The sequence below is a fragment of the Cebus imitator genome, unplaced genomic scaffold (assembly GCF_001604975.1).
Source record: "Cebus imitator isolate Cc_AM_T3 unplaced genomic scaffold, Cebus_imitator-1.0 Scaffold132, whole genome shotgun sequence".
NCBI classification, from domain to species: domain Eukaryota; kingdom Metazoa; phylum Chordata; class Mammalia; order Primates; family Cebidae; genus Cebus; species Cebus imitator.
The window spans coordinates 1,067,325-1,084,637 of NW_016107447.1; the positions used below are offsets into that span (position 1 = coordinate 1,067,325).

General features: G+C 41.4%; 1 long non-coding RNA gene across 1 annotated transcript; it reads right to left on the reverse strand.

Moving 5' to 3' along the window:
* Nucleotides 1–1,284: 1,284 nt before the first annotated feature.
* On the reverse strand, nt 1,285–2,426 carry LOC108313097. The gene is made up of 3 exons (XR_001828924.2): nt 2,332–2,426; nt 2,033–2,191; nt 1,285–1,432 (listed from the first exon to the last, which is right to left on the reverse strand). It is a non-coding gene; the product is annotated as an uncharacterized LOC108313097 (long non-coding RNA).
* Nucleotides 2,427–17,313: the final 14,887 nt, after the last annotated feature.

The window sequence follows — 17,313 nt, forward strand, 5'->3', positions numbered from 1 at the left end:
CCTCCCTCCCTCCCTCCCTCCCTCCCTTCCTTCCTTCTTGACAGGGTTTGGCTCTGTTGCCCAGGCTGGAGTGCAGTGGTGTAATCTCCCCTCACTGCAACCTCTGCCTTCCAAGCTCAAGCCATCTTCCCACCTCAGCCTCCCAAGTAGCTGGGATAACCAGCCTTCATCACCATACCTGGAGAAGTAACTGCAGCACAAGGTAGAGGACAGTGGTGAGCATGGAAATGCACCGCTCAGGTCTCCTGCTGCTTCAGGGTGTGTAACTGATGGATGCCCCCAGCTACTGTCCTTTGCATCTGCCACCATGTCTGTGCTGAAGTCATGCTTCCCTCAGATTACCCCCAGCCAATGATTGGGGGCTGCCCAAACACTAACACAGGCCTATTCTGAGAACTGAAGTCACCATTCTGATAGATGACTTCAGTTCAAGCCTTGCTGTTCAGCCTGGCTGGTACTTTATCAGTGTTGTACTTCATTCTGAGACTCTTCCTCCTTCCTTCTCACCTCCTTCAGAGTAGGCAGCCCTGCATCATGGTCTGATGCTCTCCTTGCCACTTTGGCTGCCTCCTTTTCCCCTCACTGGCATTTTCCCTGATACACGCTGTTGATTACCTAATCCTGTCTGGGCATCTGCTTTTTAGAATGAGTTCTAAACAAACCTACTCACCTATAGTTTTGGTTTGAATAGTTCAGGAAATGAAGAAAGGGAGGAGAAGAGGAAGAAGATGGGGGAAAAAACGTGATTTTTTTTTCTTACTAGTTATTACTGCCAAATCAAGATGATGATTCAATTCCATTAGAAACACTAAAAATATTTAGGTATATTTTAAAATTAAATGACAATACTCATCATATTCTTAAAAGTGTGTCCCTTGTAACTATTATCCAATTATGATAAAAATATTTGATGTCAACTTAAACTATGCTAGAGAATAAGTGGCTTTCCAAAATTTGTTTATAATAGTTACAAATAAAACTTTGGAAGACTTGTCCAAACTTCTACTACCTTTGTGGTTCTTAACTAAATGTAAAATAGTAACCACATCCTTTTTTCAGACCCTAAGGGACAAACCATAAAGGAGAGTGAGAGCGAGAGAGAGAGAGAGAGAGAGAGAGACAGAGAGAGAGAGAGAGAGAGAGAGAGACAGAGAGAGAGAGATAGAGACAGAGAGACAGAGAGAGAGAGAGAGACAGAGAGACAGAGAGAGACAGAGAGACAGAGAGACAGAGAGAGAACACTCTTACAGACTTTTCTGTGATTTCAAATATACAACACTTTATCTCTTTGCCTTCTTGTCATATTAATAAGCATTTAATTCTAAAAGTACATCTTGGGCCTGGGAAGATCATGGATGAACTGGAGACCGGTTATCCAAATCTGAGCCTGTAGCAACCAGCATCTCCTCCGGCTTGGTTAAGGAGTTTCCACCTTGAGAGAGAAGAGAGAATCAGAGATGTAGGAAGGTGAAAAGCTTCAGGGAAGGTTCAGCCTGACTGGTACTTTGTCAATGCCAGAGGACATGGCATTGCAGGGGACATGATTTTGTGTCCCAGGGGCACCATGGCAGAAACCCTGCTAAGTACTCTCCTTCGAAGAACAATGAGATATGCTGCCCCAGAATCAGGGACTGGGGATCAGGGATGCTCAGCAAGCTATCCTAAGGAATTGTGAATTTATGATCCCTTGCCCTACAGTTTAAATATGAAGAGAAAGGTGCTGTGAAAGTTAAAATAATAATAAAAATTCAATAACCCTTGAGCAGCTTAAAGATAATTTCGTCCAAATGTCCCCTTCATACAGGGGAGAAGAGTAATGCCCCTTATGTGAAATGGATGGTGCTATTCTGAGCAAGGAGGTCTGCTGAGCCACCCCCTTCACTGTTCAGAGGCAGATCTGTGGGACAACCCAATTTGAAGCCTCTGATCTGAATGATTTCTAGGGGCACGGGCAGTTCTCAACTTGTAAGATAAATGCGTCTGCAGGAAGGTTTCAGGGGCAGCCGAGAAGGGCAGATCTGGGGCTCCTCACCTCAATGCAAAGTCCACCAGGGCTCCATACACTGATATTGACAGTTGTAGAAGCAACACTTCTTGACCCCCGGGCACTTTTTATCATACCAGCACACAGGTAAGAGGGTGAAAGAGCAGTCAAGATCAAACTCTGGGCAATATCCAGGTTTCGGTGCAGCTGGAGAAAAATACCACAGGGTCAGTCAAGGGCAGCCATAAGTCATTTCCAGGCACCAGAGTCAGCTCATTCCACAGATTCCTCAGAGGAAACATTCCCTAACCCCAACCACACCCAGGATTGCCACTCCTTAATCATACTCTTCAGGATTCCAGGCTGAGCCATGTGGAGGCAAAGGAGGATGGTCACAGAGAGTAGAGAGACGCTGCTCAGCTTCATGGTGCAAGAAAAGAGTGTGGGCACACCTGGAGGCTGCACCTGTCTATGTCAGTTCTGGCGGGGCCCCACCAGTAGGCGGCGCTGTGGCCGGGGAGGCTGGAGATCAGAGGTGCCTCAACTTGACCCGGAATCATTAGCTCTTCCCTTTTACTTCCAGGAAGAGACAACGTGAAACAATTTGTGCAATATAATTTATGAGAGCCCTCATGGACTGTGCCTCTATTCAGGGTGTTGCAGGACTGCCCTAGCTGTTCCTCATTCTGACTTTATCCAGCGGATTTTGAGGCAGTAGGAGGCCACTGCCTTTCCCAGGGCTTGCATCAGTTCTGACCAACTCCCCTCTTTCCACTGTATATATCCAGAACAATTGAAACCCACCCCTTCCAGCGGTGTTTAGATATGAGTGCATTTGGGGTGTTTACTTTTACCACATTAACACTGAAACATGCACAGACATAAAGACAAAGCCGGATATTGCACTATTAGCAAGATAATTTCTAGATTCACAGAAAATATAAATGCATTATGAACTACAGAGAAATGTTTCCATTGCATTGTTAGTGTTTGCTCTTTTAACTCCTGTCGTTATGTTGCCATGACTCTGCAAAAACTTTATTTGTTGATAAAAGTCTAAGAAGGTCATTTTGGAATGTGACCCCTAGGCTAAATAACCGTTCTGCCTCTCTGCACTCTTGTAAAAGTATGTGATGTGTCTACTCACTTGGTGGCTAAGAACACAGCTATCAGTAATGGTACGAAATGGGTTTATGAGTGCACTCAGAAAAATTGGTATCTGGTATGGAAGGTAGAGAAATACTGAGGAAAAAGCTCTCTGAAGCAGGTGTTCTATCTATATCTATCTATCTATCTATCTATCTATCTATCTATTATCTATCACTCTTTCCTCTTTTTCTAGTGCAATCTTGTGGTGGTTACTTCCCAGCTGTGTGCCTTTTTGCTGTGCATCTGTGCTATTTTCTTCTACTTCTGGCTGGGCTTGTCCTCACTGAGTTCCTGTCAAAATTTAGAAAAAAAAAATATTTCCAATTCGTGTGACATACCAATAAGTTAAAGTGTGTCTGAACTTTTATTCTCAGGATGTTTGTTTGCAGCCACACACACCAACACAAAACCTTTCTGTTTTCAAAGAAGTTTGATATTCACTGAATTTTATGATAACAAAATATGACAGTCATATTACATGAAAGGAAAACTATATGATAATCTTGCCATAAATGTAAAGTTAAAATGCCTAAACAAAATATTACCAGTGAATTTTGTTGTGTATAAAAATGGTGATAAATCATGAACAAGTGGGATTTATTTCAAAAATATATGGTTGGTTTCACATTCCAAATTATCATTGAAATACTTGTCACTAATCAAGTAAACGGGGAAATTGTCTGATTATCCCATATCAGCAATAGAATGTGTGAAAAAAATCACTTATCTATTCATGATAAAAGAGTAAATGACACAGGACCAGAAGTTCAATTATTTAATTTGATAGTGAGCCTCTACAAAAAGCCGGCAACAAAGAAAAGCACTTTCAAAATGAGGGAGGAAAATATTATCTTCCACAGGAGTGATGAGAATACTGACAATTCTTGTCAAAGTCCATTGTTTCAGAACTCTGGAACATAACCAAGGCTTGCAGCAATACAAAGGCTTGAAACAATATGTAAACAAAGGCTTGAACAATACATTCAGTACATATTTATTGAAGAAAAAAACAGACGAATCTCAGCAATAGCAGAGAGCTTAGTGGCAATATAACTTGTTCTATTTCCATCTTTGTCCCCAGCTGTGTGGTAGCCTTGAAGGCCAAGAGGCTTACTCTAGAGTGGTTGTGAAAAGCAGTAGCATGGCAGTCACTTTAGGGGAGAAAAATTCCCCCTTTCTGCCTTCAAAAGCTCCATTTCCAGAAAAATTTCAGTATTTCAGCTATATGCCAGTTCTCTAAAATTTAGAGTTTCTTTCTCATAGTGTATATAAGCCTCACCTAACTCAGTGTGCTCTGTATGGACAATGCTATTTCTGGGACAAGTTTTTGATATCATAGCTACTTCAGACAGTGAGGCCACCTGGAGCTAACAAGAGCCTGACCAAAAAACAAAAACAAAAACCAAAGGAAAAAAAAAAANAAAAAAAAAAAAAAAGAGAAAAAGTGAAAAATGAGATATTCAGGGGTCTTTGAACATCTCTATCATAATTGTAGAGAATCTAGAAGGTCACACATCTGCATAGCATTGTGTGTTTGCCATAGTGCTGTGTACATGCTAAGGAAAGACCAAGGAAGGCCCTAATAGCTACCTCTGCCTGAATTTCAGGCTCTGTGCAAGGAATAAAGCAAGGCTAAGTGATATGGTTTGGCTGTGTCCCCTCCCAAATCTCATCTTGAATTGCAGATTAAGGGTGGCTCTGCCTTTCCCAAATTAGTGACTCAAATGTTAATCCTTTTTGGCAACACCCTCTCAGACACACCCAGGATCAATACTTTGCATCCTTCAATCCAATCAAGTTGACACTATGTATTGACCATCACAGTCGTTTCATAGAAATAGCATGGAATCTATAAATTGCTTTGGGTATTATGGCCATTTTAACAATATTGATTCTTTCTATCCATGAGTATAAAATGTTTTTCCATCTGTTTGTGTAACCTCTGATTTCTTTCAGCAGTGTTTTGTCATAATTGTAGTAGAGATATTTTGCCTTTCCGGTTAGTTGTATTGCTAGGTATTTTATTTTATTTTTGTGGCAGTTGTGAATAGGACTGCATTCTTGGTTTGGCACTGAGGTTGGGTATTGTTGGTGTATAGAAATGCTACTTACTTTTGTACATTAATTTAATATGTCATACAGGAGCTAGGGCCTGCCAGACAGGCCTCACAATTTTGCCTGGTGCTCTATACTACTGTGGCTGAGCTGGTATCCAAGTTGCAAGACAAAGTCCTCTTTACTTGTCCCTCTCCTCATGTCAAGCAGAGGAAAGGGGCCTCTTTCAGAGCTGTGTGCTGCACTGCCTGGGGTTGAGGAAGGCTGATGCAAGCACTCCTTCAGCTGCCCAGGCTGATGTCTCACTCGGTTGCATGCACCCCATGTCCACTGGCCTCCGAGCCCCGCACAGCTCAGGACTTGTCTAGGAGTTGTAGTAGTCCTTGTGGCCTAGACTGCCTTTCAAGTTTATTTAGTGGCCCATAGCACTTTAGCCTGCAGTGGTGAGGCTTGCCAAAACTCAAGTTCCAACTGCTGAAATGGGTGATTGTCCTCTGGCTAAGGCTCATCTAAATGCTCCTTCTGTGGGCATTGGGTGTTATTTCTGGTGTTGACAGCGCTGAGTTCCAATGCAAAGTCCCATAATCACTGAGCTCCCCCTCTCCCAAGTGCACATATTTTCTCTCTGCGCCATGTAGCCTCTGCCAGAGGATGGGATGGGGTGGCATCAGCAATTCAAAACTGTGTTTTTATACCCTCTTCAGTGCCTCTTTCAGTGATATGATGTTAGATCCAAGTATTGAGATCACTCACCTGCTTTTTTGTTATCTTTTCACTTTTTATATTCTTTTTGTGTAAGTAGTTGTTATAGTTGGTGTTCCTATAGGGAAGATGATTCATGGAGGCTTCTATTTGGCCACCTTGCTCTGTCTCCAACCTTCAGTTTTTTTTTTTTTTAACATATAACAATTATGAATTTTCCCCCAATCCATGGAATTTATTCACTTAATTATTTGTTTGTGTATGTGAAACTTTCAACATGGTTCCACAGTTAGGTCTGTGCAGAATCAGGTATCCATCTCCATTCTTTCTCTCCTTTCTACCCCATCCCTGACAACACCCTGTAGGTGATCATTTCATGGTCTCTTGGTTTTTCCTTTGTGTGTTTCTTTTTTCCTGCATTGAGTAGATAAATGAATATTTTCTTCTTTTGCATTATTTCTTACAAGATACTTTCACTTCATAATGTATCTGGAAATCAAACCTCAGCTTACAGCCATCTTCACCATTCCTCTGAACAGCTGCATAATACTTCGTTGCATAGATGCACTATAACATCATTTACTCAACAACTCTCCACTGTATAGGCATGTTGGTTGTTTTCAATACTTTGCAGTTACAAACAATGCTGAAATTAATACATTTACTTTAATTTTCCACATTGGCTTGGATTGTCTTATTGGTCTGGCATTCCTACCATAACTCTTTCAAGCAGGGACAATCTAAGCTGATCAATGAATATCTTTTGTGAAAGACTTCTGTATCCTCCTGTCTTGTCTACATCCTGTGGAAAGAAAAGTGATTTGAAATCATAACAGATTATTTCAATTCCAAGCTCTGTTCTTGACTCCAAATTAATTTTCCCATCTGTATGAGGAGGGCAGTTTTCTAGGATATGCCAGCAGGGATTTCATTCTAAATTCAATGGGAGTTTGTGGCTCAGAACATCTGTTACAAGCTGGAAAGAACCTGGAGCCTGTCCTGGCCCCGAGGCACTCTGCAGTCCTGGGGACAGACACACATGGCTGGCTAGAACAGAGTCTGCAAGTGGCTCCAGTGTGCCTGAGGTTATCAGTGATGCTCACTGCTCTACCCCTGAAATGTACCCAGAGCCTGGAGAGATGCTATCTGGGCTCCTTGTCACAGTAAAACTTTGTAGTGCCAAGGACCCTAGGTCTCCAGTGAAGGGTGGTGTCAGTTGAGTTGTACCTAAAATCACATTTTCTGACTTCTTTACTTACAAGTCACACTGAACATTGCAACTGCCTTTTCTGGGTAATTTCTACCATTTTTAAAAAATGGGAACCTTTATCTTTGTTTCTTTTTTTTTTTTGTTTCTCCCCAACAAGGAAGCCAAAGTTGCCGGAATGGGGCCATCAGTATCTGTACAATCAAGAAGTAACATAGTCAGGAATGCTCAGAGGGCCCCTCTAACCCCAAAGCCCTGATTTTTCTGTTGTTTTTTTTCCCTGAAGGTGATTTCAGTTTCAGAAATGGACAGAGATTGTCCAAAGTCCTATATCAGGTTGGTAGCACAGACAGGGCTACAACACAATCTGTGGAAGGAAAATGCAAAGTTTTTCTTTCCCTGGGACCCAAGATGTAATGAGGGTGGCTATTGTAAACAATTTGCATTCTTGGCTTCTAAGTGTAATAATTTCATTCCTATTTTGGATAAATTAACCACCATATGAGCCCTGGAAGTCAGAGGCTGTGCCACTTTTTATAACAGAGCAGGAAAATCTGGATTCTTGTTTTATCTGCCTCCACTGAGAGAGACAACCTCATACGAGTATATGCTGGGGTAATATATAATGCACAACCTCTAAACTGGACTTGGGAGCTAGTGATATTAGGATGTGAACATTTATTCCTGGGACAGTTACAGGAATGGCAGCTGTATTTGACTTTTCGGAAGAGAAATGGAAACGATGGTCCATGCATTGTACAGACATTGGCTGTGAGACATGTAACCTCCACCTACTTTGAGGTATCACCAAGGAGCTTCACTAAGGCCAATGTATGTCTGATTTTGACTGTGATTCTGCATTCATAGCCTTGCTTGCTTTTTCCTTTTCTCATAACTTGAGTTTATTTGTTCCCTAATGGTTTTGTGATCCACTTAATTTTAACCGAGCCAAGACTGACTTCTTTGTAATTAAGAAGTGAATGACTCGGTGACTCTTGTTAGGGAATGGCTGTTTCGAGAGCTCCATGAGTTACTCCCAACCAACAATCACAGCTGGTGAAAGTTATTTTTTAAATTTACTTTAGATTTTATTTTTGTTGTACATATTTAAGTTATATAACATGATGTTTTGATATACATATACATAGTTAATTACTACAGTGAAGCCAATTAACATATTCATTGTCTCACATAGTTAGCTTGTTTTGGGAAGAGCACATAAAATCTACTCTCTTACCAACTTTCCAGCAGACAAAACTAATAATCGAGTGACCCAGTGACTTCTACTCTGCAATAGCAGTGTGAAGAGATACTCTTTAACCAAACAACCATTTGGGAATTGTTCTACATACATGCATTTATTTTTAAAACTCTACTAAACCTTGAGAGAACACAAGTATCCATGCCAATGAGCCGTAACCCACTCTGTACTTTCTACCTCTAAGGTCAGCATGAGGGAAGCTTCACTTGGGCATCTTTCATCTTCATGAGAAATGGGTTCCTTTAATCTTCATGGTGTCCCCAAATCTATATTTTTATTTAATTTCACACCTTGGCTCAGTCATCCCATTACTCTGGTTCCAGCTATTACTTTGCTTTCTGGTCTTGGTAAGATGAATTCATCACTGGCCAAGAAAAGGAAAAATCCCTTTTCTCCCACCTCCTGTCAAGGATTATGATGTCTTCCCAGGAGGAAAAGGTTGCAAACATCTCTTAATCTCCCTCCCAGGTTATGTTGCAGAGGTTGTATTGCACTTGTGTGTGACCAAGAGGTACGAGATGCCATTCTTCCACCCAACATTACTTGTACTGGAGAGGGTCTACCCCAGGCACTGGAGGTAAAGAATATTGTGACCCCCATGCCCCACCCCTGGCACAGCTAATTAGTAGGGTAGAGTTTTCAAGTTAGGGAATGCATGCCAACAACATCAGAGGCTACTGCTCATGCCCAGAACCATGTTGGTAAAACAAGGCTGTCACTCTGAAAGAAGTGGACCACTATTTCCAAAACAGCTCCATAGAAGGAGCTCACTGAGTTTCCACGGGTGAAAGGCAGGCTACAAGAACAGAGAGCTCCAAAGTCCTCCCAAACAAACTGACCTTTATCTTGGACCAGAGTGTGAGGAATGTCCAGCCTAAAGGTTCTCTTGAAAAGCAATGGAAATTTTAGTGCCAAACGATGAAGAGGAGGTTGGCAGCTCCATGGCAGAACACCTAATGATTAGGGAAATTGAACATACCACCTGATAAAGTAGCATTTGAGAATTTCCAGAAATATATTGAGGGTAAATTGTCATGAAAAAGGGAGTTACTCATGACACATTTCAAAGCCACCAATTTTGTCATAATAACATGTTAACATAATTAGAATATATGATATTAATGAAGGAAATATATATACACACACACACACAAACACACACACACAATCAATGGGAAAAAAAAGAAACTTGATGCCTTCAAAAATAAAAGCACAATGCTACATTATCCAAGAAATGTTAGATAAGTCAGCAAATGATATTAAGACAGATTACCAGCGATTCAGGGGAAATACTGGATTTGTATCTTACACATTATCTCAAAGTATGTTTCAGCTGGTCAAGAATTTAAACATAAAGATTGAACTATAAAGGTACTCAAAGAACACACGAGTGAAGTTTTAGAATGTTGTTATGGGAATGACTTTCTGGAGCAAATTTTATTGTTAATCATATGCAAATAAAAAACTTTTTTGGAAAAAATCCAACATATAGTAATATAAACAATTAGAAATTCAAAAATATGAATACAGTCATGTGATGGGAATAAATATATTCTATATTATATTGAAAGAACTTTTATAACGCAAAAGAAAACAGATGAGCCAAAAGAAAAATGAACATGAACCATGTATATATGATTTATAGAAAAAGTAATGTAAGTAGATAATAAAAGTAGAAAATAAATACTTCAACCAAAATTTAAGAAATGTTATTTAAAACAAACACAGGAGTCATTTTTTTGTTCTTATGAGATGGTCTTCTTACTACTGATTTGGGGCAGATTTCATTTGTCAGTGGTCTGTGTCTCAGTTATTGTGAAATAAATAGCTTGATCTCTTAAGACCTTTCTTACAATGAGAAAGATTTCTGGGATCTAAGCTAAGGTCTGCCAGGTGAAGAGTGAATTTGCAATACAGTAGCGGAAGATTTGTGCAGTTGAATCAATATGAGTTGAGGACACCAAGGTGATGTAGAAGACGTTGATGCTGGCAGACTTGACATTTTGTAGCCTGTAACTTTATTTTCTATTTTTTTTTTTTTTTGAGACAAAATCTTGCTCTGTCACTCAGGCTGTTGTGCAGTGGCACGATCTCAGCTCACTGCAACCTCTGCCTCCCAGGTTCAAGCAATTCTGTTGTCTCAGCATCCTGAGTAGCTTGGACTATAGGCACACACCACCATGCCTGGCTAATTTTTGTATTTTTAGTAGAGATGGGATTTCAGCATATTGGTCAGGCTGATATGGAACTCCTAACCTGAGGCGATCCACCTGCCTCAGCCTCCCAAAGTGCTAGGATTACAGGTGTGAGCCACTGTGCCTGGCCAGCATGTCACTTTATAATCAAGTTCCTTTCATCTTCATGGTGTCCTCAAATCTATGTTTTTATTTGATTCCACACCTTGGCTCAGTCATCCCATTACTCTGGTTCTATTACTTTGCTTTCTGTCTTGGCAAAATGAATTCATCACTAGTCTTTCTTGAAAGGCTACCGAATCTTCCTGCCTTGGTCAACATCCTAGCAAAGAGAAATAGAAATGACATGTTAGGACAGGTAGTTTCCAGCCCCAGCTCTGCTCTTGACTTCTAGAGTAAACTTGATGGCTCTCCTGGACTCCAGTTTTTCCATCTTCATGATGAGGATGTTTGTGTAGATTATTTCAAAGAGGACTTCCAACTTCAAATTCAACAGAAGGTTGCGGCTCAGGGATCTATTATAAGCCAAGAAGCACTTGATGCCTGTGCATGATCCTTGTGATTCTGGACTCCAGGAGACTAACACACATGGCTGGCTAGAACAGAGTCTCCCCATCCCAGCATGTTCTGGACAAGGAGAGCCTAAGAAGACTGTCCAAAAATTGTCATTAGTGATTCTCTCTACTCAACCCACATGGCACACACAGAGCCTGCAAATGTGGTAGCAGAGTTTTTAGTCTCAGCAAAAACTCCTTTGCTAGTGAAACTATGTCTCTAGGAGGAGCATGGTTGCAGTGAAGCTGCGCCTGAATAACCATATGTTTTCTGACTGCAATATAAATTCTGAGTAGTGAGTTACCATACTAACACCTCTGGGTAACTTCAGTATTATTATGCAGCCCCAAACTTCTCATCTTTCCCATCGTTCTTGATCTCACCTCACCATTACACACAGAGATACTACAGGGCAGTAGGTAGTTTAGAGAATCCAGCCAAAAAGCCCCAGAGAGTCTACTATCTCCACTTCGCTTTTACAGTTGGGTAAAGTGTAGGTCACAAGCAGAGGCTAGAACACAGAGTAGAGGAGAGGGTGGAACATTGTGCTCTGGTGCTCACAATGAGGCGAGAATGGTCATGTGGACAACTTCAAGCCTTGGTTTCTAATCATACAAGCACCACTCTCAGAAGTCGCAAAGTCCACATGCCTACTTCCCTGCCTTCTTGGAAGCCTCCGCATATGTACATGCAGGGTTCATATAGTCAGAGGCACACACTCTGTGAGGAACTGAGAGCTGGGGTAGAGAAAGAGGCAGATAGGGAGATGGCAGGAAGTGAGTTTACTCTGGTAGCAGGGGCAGCAGTGGCTGGGTATCTACTTCCAGGGAGACAAGTGGAAGTGGTGTCTAATTTGGCAATGTTGGTGGACAGATGTGGCGTCACCATGCCTGGAGGCAGCAGTGGTGTGCTCTGTTGTGATTGGAGAGGAAAAGGCTGTGGGACAGGTATTGTTGAGGAATGAGTGTGCCCATAAAAATCACTAAGCAGTACGCTTGGAGGACAAAGTATCGTCTAGAGTGGAGAAGCTGAGGATGCAGTCTGTGATTAAAATATAGATAGGGTAAGGCCCATTAAAGGTGATCTTGTAAAATAAATTACTGTTGGGGAGAAACTCATAAAGGAGTATCTCACTGTCTAGCACAGTAAGATAAAACACATTTTTAGGGATGTTCTCAAGGTAATTGTAGAGTGTGGCCTCCTATTTCCAGAGGTGGCAACATTTTTGCTGTTTCTTTTGCACCTGCCAACGTAAGGAGTGCCTAGAGTTTGATGGGGAATTTGGAACCCTATGAAAATCCGCAGTGTAAAAGATATTTTTATGCTTTTGACTGCCCACAATGCGGCACTCCTTTGTGTCACATATCGTGGCACCTCCCTATGTGAGACCATATTTGAGACTTGGTGACTTGGTGAGTGACAGATCTGGCCTCTTGTTGCAGGAATGAAACAGACCAGAGAGTCACTTTTCTTCACCCATTAGACCTAGGGCTGTGCAAATATGCTCAGCAAGTGACTCTTCCACCTGAAGCAGCAATGATAAAGGGACATTCTTTCTCAGCACAAGGTAGTTTTATTGTCCACAGTGACACCTGATTCCAGGGTCATGGGTGACTGTGATGAGTGTCCAGGACTGCAGCAGTAGGGTCCATGTCACATAATTGTTGAGGGGTAGTTCTGGCTATGATCATGCTGCCTGGATACTCTTACTTCTTACATTGCCTCTGAGTCTGAATCTTCCATTCTCTCAAAAATCTGTGAGCACGTTTACAGATTGGGTTATCCAGAAAGCAGGAGCTGAGATAGAGTTAAGAGGGCAAGTTGCCTTGTGAGGTCACACCTGTGACAGTAAAGGAGAGGAAGCAGGACTGGCAGAGGGTGCCATTGCCAACCCGACCTGACAGCATCTCTGGCAACCCATCAGGGAGCTCTGGAACAAGAGTTTTTCCATTAGAGGAGTCCAAAATTGGGCAGAAAAGGTAGACCCTTGTACCACAGCCTTACTCTACCGTTAGCTAGGGCCCCTGGTTCTATGTGATCGGAGCTGAAACACCAGGGTAGTGCCTGAAGGAGAACCGGCTGACAGCAGTCAGCTAACCACCCTCCATGCATCTGGGGAACAAGTGCTCCTTGAAGGGAGGTATGAGCAGCACCTTTCCTAGTTACCTACAGTGCACCCCTGGTGTTGCCCTGCATACATTGGGAACAGCTTCTCCAGGGCTCTGGTGTGCTCTTCCTCTGTGGGAAACCATGGAAGAAAGGGTGACTGGGGCACAACAGCTCTGGCCTCTGCAGTTGGTGTCAGGGCTGCAATGGGTCCTCATCATCACCCTCCTGTCTTCCCATTCTAAAGTCCCCATGTCCTCAGCCGCCCTCACAACTACTCTCAGTGTGTTATCTTGTGGTGGGACCCAAAACCTCATTCCTGGGGTGACCAAGCAATGGTTTGGCTGAGCAGACCAGCTACTTAAAGAATCTGCCCTTTAACTCTTATGATATTTGTTTGGAGCTCTGCTTTGTAAAGCTGAAGCATTATTCACCATGATCTTTGAAATTCACAGCTCCTGCTGTATGTCAGGGAAGATACAGAGTAGGAGGTTTCTCAGCCCTTACCCAAACAACTCCCAGGCAGATGACAACCACTATCATTGTCCCTTTTCCAGCCTCCTCATCCTCAAAACCTTGGGGGTCAGGACAGTAGCCAAGAGATGAGAAAGGAACCTGGTCTACAAAGCAATCTCAGTGTTTTTTTCCTTCTTTCAGTGTTAATTCTCTATTATTCTTGATTGTATTTAGTTGTGCTTCCCTCCTTTTCATCTTGATTACAGTAGCTAGTGCTTTGTCTATTTTGTAACTGTATTAGAAAAATCGGATTAATATTTATTAAGCAGATTACCTGTTTGTCTATTCTTTGCTTCATATATTTATGTTTTTATCTTTATTGTTTTATTTACTGTTATCAAAAAATAACAGATGTTGATGAGGATGCAGAAAAAAAGGGAAGGTTTATATACTGTTAGTGGGAATGTAAATTAGTTCAGCCTCTGTGGAAAGCAGTTTGAAGGTTCCTCAAAGAACTAAAAGTAGAACTACCATTTCACCCAGCAATCTCACTTGGTTTATCTCATCTAAAATAATTTGCTAAATTCTCCTATTGTATCAGTGTTCCTTGCATGTCTCCAATATTTCTTCTTTATAAAGGTGTTTGCTGTGGTACATAATGCTTACATGTGGTATATCTAGGAGAATTGTGACTTTGAGCATTCAAATATTTCCCCCTCACCATTTGAGCAAAAAAAATTTACAACATATGATAAATATTCATGACTGCACCCTGATTTATATAGACAATTGAATAAGAGAGTACATGAGGAATAAATCTCCGACATAGAAAAATTTTAAATAATTTATGCAGATGCCTTTCTTTTAAAGAGTATGTTAAGTTATAGCTGTACATAGTCACTTCATTCCAGAGTGCAGAATGGAAAGAGCGGGGAGGAGAGTGACTTCATAGTGTGAGGAGCTGACACACTGCCTCAGCCTTGCAACCTAGGGCAACATCAATCATAAGTCATGTTGACATCCATACCCTTGTTACGACGTCATAAGAAGGGCAGTTTACCTCTGAGGTCTTCCTCCAAAAAAACCCATGTCCTTAGTATAACAAGGAGAAAAATATCAGACAAATCTCCATTGAGGGACATTCTACAAAATACCTAAGCAGGACTCCTCAAAACTGTCAAGGTCTTCAAAATCAAGGAAAGTCTATGAAACTGTCACAACCAAGAAGAGTCTAAGGAGACGTGACCACTAAATGAAACATGTCCTGAATGGAAACCTGGAAAGAACACTGGTAGTAGCAAAGGCCATGTGAACAAACTTTGGACTTCTGTTAATGTGTCAATAATGATTCAACCTTTGTGACAAATATGCCCTATTAACGTAAGGTGTTACAGCAGGAGGGACAGTGCGCTAGTACACAGGAACTCTAGCAAACACCCTGAGATGCCAGGACTCCTTTCCATGCTTCATGTGATTATCCTTGTGGAAATGAATTTACTGTTTTTTTGGTTTTGTTTTTTTGAGATGAAGTTTCACTCTTTTGCCTAGGCTGGAGAGCAGTGGCGTGATCTTGGCCCACTGCAACCTCTGCCTCCCAGGTTCAAGTGATTCTTTTGCCTCAGCCTCCCGAGTAGCTGGGACTACAGGTGTGCACCACCATGCCTGGCTAACTTTTGTATTTTCAGTAGAGATGGGGTTTTCACCATATTGGCCAGGCTGGTCTCAAACTCCTGACCTTGTGATCTGCCTGCCCCAGCCTCCCAAAGTGCTGGGATTTATGGGTGTGAGCCCCCACACCCAGCCATGAATTTATTTTCATTGCAGATTCTCCATTTCTCTCTTCTCTTCTTTATACATGTATTTCTGGACCCCACTTTTTTCTCTGAAAAGGGTGGAGGCAAAAGTTCAAGAGACATCTTCATTGAAAATCAGTTGTTCGTTCCATACATATAGTGTAAAGTTTCTACTGTTCTCCGGTTACTGATTATGGTGAAGAAGTCGTGTTTATGATTTATTGTTATTCTTGTGGAATCATACAGTTTTGTAAGAATGTGTTACGAGATGACATTCACAGAACACCATGACTCCAGCTCTTCTGGAAATCTGGTAATAATTTTTTTTTTTTGGTAAAATACTGACTTGGGGGATACTTTTATAAGAATAATAAAAATTTGACTTTATAAAAGTTGATAACATTTGGAAGATTAAATATGATATAAGCAAAGGAAAACAATATAGTCACATGCTTCATAACAATGCTTTGGTCAACAGCAAACTGCATATACAAAGGTACTCTCATAAGAATATAATGCTGGAAAATTGATACAAACTCCTGATGTCATAGCCATGATAATGTCATAGTGCAATGTATTAATCACGTGTTTGTGGTGATGCTGATATAAACAAACCTTACTCATTGCCAGTCGGATAAAAGTGTAGCATATCCAATTATGTACACTCTGTAATACCTGATAACAATCGTAAACGACTGTTTTCCTCGTTTATATACTTACTATACTTTTTGTTACCATTTTAGAGTGCCCTCCTTCTACTTATTAAAAAATAAGTCAACTGTAAAACAGCTCCAGTTGGTTTCCCAGGCTGTATTCCAGAAGAAGGCATTGCTATCATAGGAGAAGACAGCTGCATGCATGATATTGCTTCTGAAGACCTTCCAGAGGGGTAAGATGTAGAGGTGGAAGAAAGTGATCATGATGACCCTGAGTAGACCTAGGCTATTGTGTGTTAGTCTCCTAGTTTTTAACAAAAAAGTCTTAAAAGTAAAACAAAATTAAATGGAAGCTTATAGACTAACAATATAAAAAGGAAATATTTTTGTATAGCTGTACAATGTGTTTGTATTTTAAGTTGTACTATTACCAAAGAGTCAAAGAGTTAAAAATAATTGAAAAGCATATAAAGTTAAAAAGTTACAGTAAGATGGCCATGCCAGGTGGCTCATGCCTGCAATCCCAGCACTTTGGGAGGCCGAGGCGGGCGGATTGCCTGACCTCAGGAGTTTGCAACCAACCTGGGCAACACGGTTAAACCCCGTCTTTACTAAAAACATGCAGAAATTAGCCGGGCGTGGTGGCATGTGCCTGTAGTCCCAACTGCTCAGGAGGCTGAGACAAAAGAATTGCTTGAACTTGGAGGTTGCAGTGAGCCGAGATTGCGTCACTGCACTCCAGCCTGGGCGACGGTGCAAGACTCTGTTTAAAAAAAAAAAAAAAAAAAAAGTTACAGCAAAATAAGGTTGTTAGTGAAACAAGAAAATTATTTTAAGTAAATTGAGTGTAGCCTAAGTATACAGTGTTGATGTCCACAGTAGTGTACAGTCATGTCCTAGGCCTTTACATTTACTCATCACTCATTCACTGACTCACCAGCGTGACTTGTAGACCTGCAATCTCCATTCATCACAAGTGCCCTATATAGGTTACCATTTTTTATTTTTATTTTTATTTTATTTTATTTTTTTGAGATGGAGTTTCGCTCTTGTTACCCAGGCTGGAGTGCAATGGCGCGATCTTGGCTCACCGCAACCTCCGCCTCCTGGGTTCAGGCAATTCTCCTGCCTCAGCCTCCTGAGTAGCTGGGACTACAGGCACGCGCCACCATGCCCAGCTGATTTTTTGTATTT